The sequence below is a fragment of the Plecotus auritus genome, assembly GCF_963455305.1.
Source record: "Plecotus auritus genome assembly, chromosome: 5".
NCBI classification, from domain to species: Eukaryota; Metazoa; Chordata; class Mammalia; order Chiroptera; family Vespertilionidae; genus Plecotus; species Plecotus auritus.
The window spans coordinates 40,040,162-40,051,274 of NC_137776.1; positions in this window are offsets into that span (position 1 = coordinate 40,040,162).

An 11,113-nucleotide genomic window follows, 5' to 3' on the forward strand; every position below is an offset into this window, starting at 1 on the left:
TTTGTTTAATGTATAATATTTTTCTGGATCATCACTTAACAATTTTTATCTTTGTTTCTTATGGATGTAAGCTCACTAAAGAAGCCAGAAATATGAGAAAGGTTTTCAGCAAGTTCATATCAGCCATGTTCTAGAGCAGTAAGTTCCCATCAGAGAGAGGGAGTCTGCTTTGAAGGATCTTTGGACCAGTGGGACTTTTTTGATGCCACCATTGGGGAAGCAGTTCATTGGGCACTCTGAGCAAGGGAGAGTCATACAGACATAGAATCTATCACAGCTTAGTATGGACCAGGCACCTTTGAAATTTTGACCAAGTGGACTGTTATAAAGATTTTTAGCTCGGGTCCAGCAAAGACAGGAGTAATAGGAAGAAGATATGAGATTTGTTCTTTACCCATCCCTCTTTTCATTTGTTTTCATATCTTTCAGTTTTATTCATGGTCATAGTTTAATTTTAGCCTTTCCCTGCCTTTTATTTGGAGGTGATGATTGTTACATGAAATATAGAATTGTAATTAATGTGTTTACCTAAAGTATATTAGTTTACAAAATGCTTTCATAAATATTATTCATTCATCCAACAAATATTTATTGAACATCTCATTCTATGCCAAACACTGGGATATAGACATGAACAAAATAAAGTCCCAACTTTCAAAGAACTTACCATTAAGAGCAGGCAGAATCCTAAACAAATAAGCATCACAGAACTAGAAATGCTATAGTAGGAAGTGGTGATAGGAAATAGAAAGGGACCTGGGTAGGAAAGTGATGGCTGTCCCTGAGCCACAGGCATTTTTTGTTTGCCTTCACAGTGTTTTTAAAAAATTGAGATGACATTTTAAAACTCATGAAAACAAAGACATCCCCTTTCTCTTAATAAAGTGGAAGGTCTGGAAAATCTGGGTTCTGATATCCACAAGGTTGCCATCAACTCCAGCAACATAGAGCTGCTTTCTGTAAACATAACAGAGATTTCCACAGAGAGCACCAGGTTCCATCAGGGCTAATACAGGGTGTGCATGGTATTCATACAAGCTAGTTCCAGTTGATCCCTGAGCTAGAGGAAGAGGCATGACAACATTTATACCATGCAAAGAAATGCAAGATATACTGTGAAGGCAATAGGTAGAACTAGAAAAATTTAAGTAAGAGAGTATCATAACTGAATTTGGGTCCTAGAAAGGTCACTGTTGTACTTGTGTGGAGCATAGATTTGAAGGAGTCAAAAACCAGAGGCAAGAGCCTCTGAGGACAGTATAATAATCTCAAGAGATGACAAAATCCTTAACTAAAGTAGCAGCAGTGAAGGTGGAGAGAGGTAGATGGACAGAATATAGTTGTTTAATGGAATTGGATGGTGATAAAGAGAGAGGTGAAAGAATGATGGGTCCAAGATATCTTATTCAGCAGCTTAGCATATGGGGATATCATTCATTGAGAGAAAATGTGAGGATGAAAAGATATAAAGCAAAAATCAATTATATTTTATTTAGATTTGGGTTGGTACCAGTGAGCTCTGTGAGTCATAATGTTCCTTACATTTTATCATAATTAAAATTAGTGAAAATCAAATTTTCAAATAAAGATGAAAATTATAACCATTTCTTAGGGTAGATATTAGCAGTTAGAGTCATAATCCATGAAAAGTGCTTACCACATTGCCTGATTGGATGATATTTTGCAAAAATGGCTACAACACCGCCTATTCCACATATTCTCCTGCAATGTGCTCTTACTATTCACTCACAAATTGGAATGGAGTCTAATTCTTCTCTTCATGACTGATCTGTAACCATTAGAATACAGAGGAAGTGATGCCACATGACTGCCAAAGCTAAGTCATAAAAGGCCATACTAATTTTACTTAGCTCTCTAACTTCAATTTACTCTCTAGTCCCTCCATCTGGGACTGCTCCCTCTTAGAAACCAGCTATCACCCTAAAAAGTCAAAGCCACTTGAAAGATACATGCAATCACTCTGATCTACAGCCTCGACTGAGCCTGGGTGTCATGCTTACCAAGATACCAGATATATAAGTTAAGAAGGCCCCAGAACATTCTAGTCTTCAAGTGGTCAAGTCATCCCAGCTGATTGTGTTTTTGGAGCTTCTGACATAAAGATGCAAAAAAAAAAAAGCATTCCTGCTTTGCTTTGTCTACCTACATCCCAGGTGCTTGCTCTTGGGACACTTTCTTTCAGAACCCACGTGCAGTGAGAAGGCCAAGTGACAAGAAGAGGTCATATGTTGACTCCAGACAACAACCCCAGTGAAGGCGAGCCTTTGAGTCATCACAGCCATCCCATGAGACATGAGTGAAGAAGCCTCCAGATGATTTCAGCCCCAGCCTTATGAGTCACCTCGAGCTGTTTGTGTATTCCATCTGAGGCCCCAAACATCATGGAGCCAGCCTCACTTTGTCCTGTCTGAATTCTTGACCTACAGAATTTGGCAACATGTAAATTGATTGTTGTTTATACCACTAAGTTTGGAACAGGCTCACTCACAATTAGAATGGAGTCTAATTCCTCTCCCCTTTGTGACATATATAGACAAAACTCAGTAATTGTTAGCTACTCTTAAAATTAGAATTATTTTTGTAACAGCTGGCCATTACATATAAGTGTGTGTGTGTGTGTGTGTGTGTGTGTGTGTGTGTGTAATTCAGAAGAGAAGTGTACTTTAAAGATGTGTGCATAAAAATATGAGTCATTGTCAAATAAACAATAAAAGACATGGGGATAGGTAAATTAATCCAAGCAGTATGTGGGATGCAAAGAGAAGGAAGTATATAATTTTGAGGAACCCAAAGATTAAGGAAGGAAAGAGAAGGCAGCATGGAAACAAACAAAAATTAGTCAGAGTAGACAGACCAGGAAAGAATCATAACATGGAAGTCAAGGTTAAAGAAGCTTTCTTTAGGAACTTATAATCAGTACAAAAACAAACAAATAACAACAACAAACCTACAGAAAACATAATTATGATCATTAAAATATATCTGTTAAATTTTAGTAGCTAGGATGACAAAAAGGATTGGGAGATGGGTAAGTGAGAAAAAAATCTTGGCAATTAAAAGAAAGTCTGCTTCATACATAGGACTTTACTGTAGAGAGTGTGAAAGAGACTGGATGTCTTATAGATGAACAAGACTTGAGTATGCCCTGGGCTGCAAGGAGGTAGCCATTCAACAGAGGATGAAAATACAGAAGATACAGAGAAGATAGAAGGAGAAATTATAAAAGGAAATGTAAATATAATTTTTTAAGTTGAAGAAAATAAAGTGTAGGCAATTTATTTCAGATTATATGTCTATTTTCTGTGCTGAAATTACTACTTTGGATTCCTGAATAGTAGGGCAGTCTTTTTTATGGATGCCACAGGTGTGTTTCTTTCTTAAAAATATGAATAAACAAATCAATGAAGAAATAATTCATTTGTAAAATTGTTCACATTTTACCAATTTTTGATAATGTAATAAAATGATGTTATAATGATATTTTATTGGGTGTGGATTTGGAATAACTTCTAAAATCTCACTCCTCATTGTTAGTATAGTTTTCAAATAATTTAGCTTTGTTTCACATTGTATTAAGTACAGTTATGTTTATTAAACAGTATGTCTAGTATAATTTCATTACATATTTTTATGAGTACACACACATGCATAAAACACATGCTGATAGACTTATATTTTTGTGTGTGATGTGGAAAACTGTTTAAAAGGACCTGTTCTGAGATGTTACTAAGAATTATCTGTGGGTGGTGGGATTACAGGTTATATCTTTGCTCTTTATGCTTTTCTATTTTATAAAATGGGAAGGTGTTAATTTTATAATTAAAATATTAGCTTCCAGAATAACAAAAATATGTTTTTAAATAATACTTTCTTTTTGTTGTTGTTAATCCTCACCCAAGGATATTTTTCCATTGATTTTTAGAGAGAGTGAAAGGGAGAGGGAGAGACAGAGAGAAACATCAATGTGAGAGAGACACATCAATTGGTTGCCTCCTGCCTGCACCCCAACCAGGGCTGGGAACCTGCAACCAAGGTACGTGCCTTTGACCAGAATTAAACCCGGGACCTGTCAGTCCATGGGTCAACACTCTATCCACTGAGCCAAACCAGCTAGGGCTTAAATAATTCTTTCTATAAAAAGGCTTAATTTTCAGTCATTAAAATATTATTTTTATACCTTCCCTTAAATAAAAAAAAAATGAATATAGAGTCATTTTTCAAAAACATATTTGTTTGTTTGTTTGTTTTTAAATTAAGGACAACCTGCATTGGATGAGAGCATTATTTCCATAAGATATTGAATTTACCTTACCTACTAAATGCAAAAGAACACTGTTCTTAATACTCTTGTATTTACCTCTAAGAGCAATATAACAGGATAGATTGCAGGTACACAGAGTGCCTTTCAATATACTTGCTAAAACATGTAATATAATGCATAGGAACTGCAATAATTGGAATTACTTGTTTTCTTGTAGTTTCCTTGAAAGCAGCTATTATTTTCTTATTTTCTTAGCTTTGTTGATTCTTTCTTGAAGCTATGAATAGCAAAACATAGTCTTACTTTTACTGGCACATAACTAAAACAGAATGAATGAGAGAGAGAGAGAGAGAGCGAGAGAAGAGATAATTAACAGGGCAGAAGACGAAGCTCTTTAAACTTTAAGAAACTCCAAGCCTTCTACTCGGAAAAAAAATATTCAAATTGTAAATGGCATTATGTAATACAAAAATGTGATCAGGCAACGTATGAAATATATTCTAGTACTACTCTTCAGTCAGAGAACACTTGAAGGAACAAGTTCTCTCCAAGTCCTGCCCAGTCTATTTTTTAGATGTCTTGCAAAAGAGAAACTTAAATGTACAAAACATTCTGAAGAAAACAACTCCCCAGCTAATATAATATCTCTAGTTTTGTTCTTCAAAACATCATCTAATGCCAGATACAGAGCATTCATCCTGTAACCATGCAGAAACCTTATTTTCTCTAATCTGGCCTTTATTTCAATTTATTTCCTTTGAGTCAAACTGGCCTCACCCAGCGCCTTGACTCACCCACCTCCCTCTCCCTTGATTAATCATTAATCAGCATCCAGTAGTTATAGAAAAAGGTCCTGAGTCTATTGACTATTGAGACAGTTTTTAATCAAATTAAACATAATATGTTGGCCTCAGTTGCGTTTTAGCTCTAGACCCCCCTCCCCCACGCCAAAAAAGCAGAATGATCCCACAGAACAAATCTTTGCAAAATGGGACTGCTCCATGGCTGACATCAGGACCAAATGCAATGATCAATTACCCGCTACCCTAGCACCAACCAATCAGGTAGAGACCTGCCCCTACCTCTAGTAGGCGCCATGAGTAATGAAATTTTCCCTATATAATCCATCTCCTAAAAGTCATTGGGGAGTCAGGTCTTTAAGCATTAACTACCTGTGATTTGGGGTGTGGAGCCATGTCCATAATAAATCCTTACTTTCTTGGTTACAAATTCCTGTTCCTATCTTATTTGGCTTTGATGCGCACAAGCAAATGGACCCCTTCAGTCTGGTAACAACCTCAATTACCTCCAAGATTTTAAATTTATAATTTTTCAAGGCAGGATTTTGTGAGTCACCTAAGATCTGTGCCTTGTAACCTTATATGATTGATGTCAGGCACAATTTTTATAGTAATCAAAATGTTGGTAGATTCTTAAACCCTTTGATTCATTTTCCATGTACGAGGAAAAGCATTTTGTGTACTACTTTTATCTGCAGACTGTTTTAAATGATTGAAGAAAACAGGCAAAGGCTGCACTCCTGATATGGAGAAGTACTTTACTTTAAAATACAAGTGACATTTTAGAGGGTACTCAGGTGTAACTAGCGGGAGAGCAGGTAAATCCCAGCCACTGGCTGCTGCCAGCCTAATTCTGACCTCTAGGGACCAGTGAAAATTCTGACTTGTAGTTCTCAGATTAGGAGCTTCTTCCAAACCCAAACTGACCTTCTGCTTGTGCTTTGGTGAATCTCCCCCTCCACCCCTTCATGCTTGGACAGTGTCAAATGGTTTCTTCCAAGCCTGGGGCACAACTAGGAAATGTGAGTTCCCCAGAAGAAGGGTCCATCCTGTGTGTGAGGTTATGATTGAGATGCTTCAGGTTTATCTTAATTCTGGAGGAATCCCTTATCAGAGTAGATGCCAAATCTTCATGCAAGGGGTATGACCACAGTCTTTTCCAATTACAATTTGTAATAAGAATAGAATCTAAGTTCTGTGATGAGGTAAAAAAAAAAAAGTAGTAAGAAATATTCTCAGAGTGTAATCTTCTGTGTGGGTAAAACACTAATACTTGGGCGATTGCTTGAAGGCAAGATACAGGGAAGAAAAATTGGAGATAAATGTCTACATAAGTCACTAATTAATTCATCTGAAACAGAAAGTTGGTGTTAATAGTAATTGATCTAACAAGCTTCTCAAAATCTTTTTTAAGAAACAGGATATAAATTTAAATTACGTATAAATGTGATTAGAAAAGGTTCATCCAATATAGGTGTCAGCCAGGCTATAATAATAAAAACATAATATGCTAATTAGACCAGATGTTCTTCCGGATGACCTTCTGGATGAAGCCGGGGCTGTGAGGGAAGCTGGGGTCCCTGGTGCCAGAGGGAAGCTGGTGCCAGCAGCTGGGGGAAAGAAGGCCTACTCTTGCACGAATTTCATGCACCGGACCTCTAATAGTATTATATGAATTTGTACTATATTCAGATTGAGTATGTTTTTCAAGAAATACATTTGACTAGAACAACTCTGCAGAAAACACCAATTGTCTTTGTACTCTTCATGTCAGAGAAAGATCTGCTTTGCTAAAAATTTCTTTTCTTCTGACTTATACCTCAAGAAATTATTAACTTAAGTTGATACTTTAATACTCATCATTTTGCCATTATGATTATACTAGAGGCCCGGTGCACAAAGTTCATGCATGGGTAGGGTCCCTAGGCCTGGTGGCAATCAGGACCGATCAGGGCTTTCCAGCTGCCAGCCAGGGCCTTCCTTCGTTCTGTGCCACCCCCTGGTGGTAAGCGCACATCATAGCGAGTGATCGAACTCCCAGTCTCCCGTTCAAACTCCCAAGGGGACACTTTGCATATTAGCCTTTTATATATATAGGTTATTATAAAACTTGATAAATTCTCTCTGTCTTATTCTTTCTGCTCACCTGCATTCCAACTATGAGAATGATATCTATACACTTAGTACTTTGTGTATATTCCCTTTGTTCTGACTTCTATTTAAAAAAGTAAGTTATTTGTAAGATGATTGCAACTTTTGGCTTCATGTTGTTGTAATTTAGCAATCTTCTAGTTCTGACTGGACTCTGAAAGGAATATGATAGCTATTCTCCATTGTTTGTTTCCATGCAAAACATAGGCATAGTCTTAGGTAACGGAACGTTAGATAATAGAATATTGCACTGATTAGGTTGAGTCACTTCCCGTAAAAGCAAAACTCTAAGAACATGAAACCTGTATTGAATGTCTGAGGGTGTTCGCCATTGTTTCTTCCTCCTGTTGGTCTGTAGTGACGCTGGTCTGGTCTCTAAGACAGAGTTGCTTATTGATGACATTTAGTTCACAGCGACCTGTTATGGGTTTTATTAACGCTATTTCACAGTCTGTTTCTTGAGAGTTTGAAATATTATAAACCTTTTTCTTATGATCCCATAACCACCTAGTTTTAAAGATATAATTAACATAGGACTCATTAGACTGCTTGTATAATATATGCATAATGATTTTGAAAGCAAAGAAATTAGTCATAATTCAGAAAGAACATACAATTTCTAGCAGGTTGTAATGTGCTGGGCCTTATTTTCCAGGGCAAATAATGAGTCATTGATGACAGGAGTAGATAATTAAGAAAGTATGATAAGAAAATCTATTAGATCATCATCTGGCCCTTCAGAGAAGAAAGAGATTTTAAAACTTTATTTTCTAAACACATCAACCCCTTTACCCAGCAGCCACCATCTTCTTATTCCATCATGAATAACCCAAGCCCTTGCACAATGCTGCCACATGCAGACATTTTGCTCAGAGCATCTCTCTAACCACCTTTGTTACTTGACAAACACCTCTTCCTTTAGAACTGAGTTCAAATGCCCCCTTTTCAGACATGTCTTCCCTGAATCCTATCGATATCACAGGACTTTGTTTATACATTGTTATCTGCTCTATCAAAAATTAATTATACTAATAATAAATGCAATAGATGAATCACATTTATTGTCTACATCTGGCTCCAAGCTTAGCATGTCCCCTTCCCCAGTCTTTATTCACCTGTCAGGGTGAAATGATCTTTTAATTTTAGGTTTTCTGAAATTTGGAATTCTGAAATTAGACTAGGGTGTGTCTAAATGTCTAAATGTGGGTAGTTGTTGTTGTTGTTGTTGTTATGTGTGTGTGTGTGTGTGTGTTTTGTCATGCTACTTAGAAATTTTTAGGATCCTTTCAATATTTTGAATAACTCACTTTCATGGTTAAGTTTCTTCATTAATTTGTAGCTTCAGGTTGCCATTTATATTTATGGTTGGGCATCTATCAAACAGGATTGTTGAAATGTATTTCAGCAGATCAAATGAAAACTTTTTTACTGTAAGTGACTTTATAGTCTGAATAAAGAAGACTGCCTTGGATGCTTGGGAGGAGGATCAGGCTGGAAAAATTTGCAAAGTGTACAAATAGCTTTTATTTAATGTCTGAGGTCTCCTCGGATGTATAAAGAGGACAGGGGACTTTGGGGACGCCTTTGCAAATACAATTGAAACGGGAATTTTAGACTGGAACGCATGTGTTCCCCTGGGTAGGATGGCTTTTCCGGGCTCTTTGTCCATCAGAGTTGAAGAATGAAACCACGGATGGAAGATGGTATAGTAAAGGTGGAAATTTATTGAAGAGCAAGTACAGACTCCCACGTTGGGAGGGGGAAAGAATCTCACAGCACAGACTCCCACGAGGGGAGGGGGAAAGAGTCCCTCTGAATCCCTTATCCCTACGGTTTATAAAGGCTGCAGATCTTTGTGCCTTGATATTCCCTCTGATTGGTCACTATCCCCTTCTGATTTGGTCACTATAGCAACTCCAGAATTCAAAGGTGGACCCTCACATGGGACGTGTGAGGCTCTCTTCTCCTTCTTTTTATTGTTCTCCTATTCCCTCTGGGCTTTCTTCCTCCTTCCCTTTATTCTGTAAATGTGTGCCTTTTCCTACTCCCAGCTCCCTTGTCTTATGGAAATGTACCCTTTTGCAACTCTGTAGCCCTGTGTTTTTTCCATGGACTCCTTAATTTTTAAAATTTCTTAAACCCTCCTATTTCACCCCCCAAAATTCCTATTTTATCCAAAATACTCCTTTCACAATGTGGAGTCACTGTCAGACATGACAGTTTTGTCAAGTGCTGTGTGAAGACTGAAGTAAGAGGTATAACAAAAAACCTTTAAGAGGGGCCCAGAAGGCCCCAAACCACATGTCTGGACACCTGGATAAGGACTCCATCTCAACACTGATATACCTCCACCCCTTGTGGGTTATAAGAACTCAAAGCTCCCACCACCCAACGCTGGAGCTTGGCTGTACCAGGGTCCCTACCGGACTTCCACTCCAACAGGTGTGTGCCATCACTACAGCCTCATGGCTTGAGACCAACGCCTGCCTCCCCACCTGCAGACACTGCCTGGGACTTCATGCTGGGTGCTCACTCTCTTACTCCTATCACATAAGCCCTCTCTCTGTGTGCAAACTGCATGTAACTCTATTGGTTTATTGGGAAGGTCTCCCCTAATAAACCTGGCATAGTGGAAAACCACAAATGTGTGTGAGTGACTCCTTTCCGGGATGCTCCCTTGCTCACAACACCAATCCCACTGGTTGTTGTACCTTACCTGGTACACTGCCCACTCTGGGAGTATCCTGTGTCAGAACTCCAATTTCAGGGAATCCCACTCCCAAATTTATCCTGTGTGTATGTTTGCTCTCTTTGCTTTGGATTTGAAAGTTCCAAGTTAGCTTAGGCTCTGTTTCCCTCCTTCTCCAGCCCCAACTTTGGTATGAGTGACTCTCCTGTAGAGAGGTAACTCATTTGTAAATGAAACACTCCAGGTTTTAACCCAGGGTCAACACTGCTGCTATGGTTGTGTGTGCATAGAGGGTGGAGGGTGGGGATGAGGAGCAGGCCAGTTGGCCTTCTATTCAAATGATGTCTTTAATTAATTGCCCTGACTGTCCCCAAGGGCTCCCACTTTCTTTGATTTGTTCAATCTGAGCATAATGTTTCTTCTAGTTTCTTTATGAAATGCTAAGACAATGTAGAGCCTTCTCCAGCAACAGCCTTTATATTGCAGTGTTCTCTCTTCTGATTTCTCTAGCAAAATGATCCTATCTGCTCTTTACTATCAAAGAATTCCACAGAACTTCTGGTCTAATAAGTTCATCTTTTTTACTTAGGGTGTATTATGTATTTATTACCTACTAAAATATTTTCTATAATTCCAACAGAATTTCTATAATCCCAATAGGCACAGAAGGGGAGCATGTCTTGATTCATCATTTTATGAATATATTACATTGTTTATTAGAGTAATTATGCTCTATTTACCTGTCTTCCTGCTGGAAATGGACTTTCAGATGGCAGCAGCAATGTCTTGATAATCTCCATTGCCTAGCCCAGTCATCTATAAGTGAAGAAAGTGAAGAGACCATATGACTAAGGGCACAACACTTTTTTTTAAAAGTGCAAGGACTTAAGGAGGAGAGAATTCTGATTTTTCTATGAATGAAAAACAGTAGAACCTGGTGAGGGGCTGGAGGGGGGTGGGGGGAGAGAGAGAGAGAGAGAGAGAGAGAGAGAGAGAGAGAGAGAGAGAGAGAGAGAGAGAGGAGAGGAAAGTGGATCTATGAAGCAAATAAAACTCTAGAATGATAGAAAACTTTTTGTGTTACATTGAGTTTGTTCTTGACCCTTTTCTGGGCCCCAGTTCTCCTATTTGGGAAAGAGAATGTGGCTACAAGATGATCTAGATTCTTTTTCTGTTTAACCCCTGTGTGAT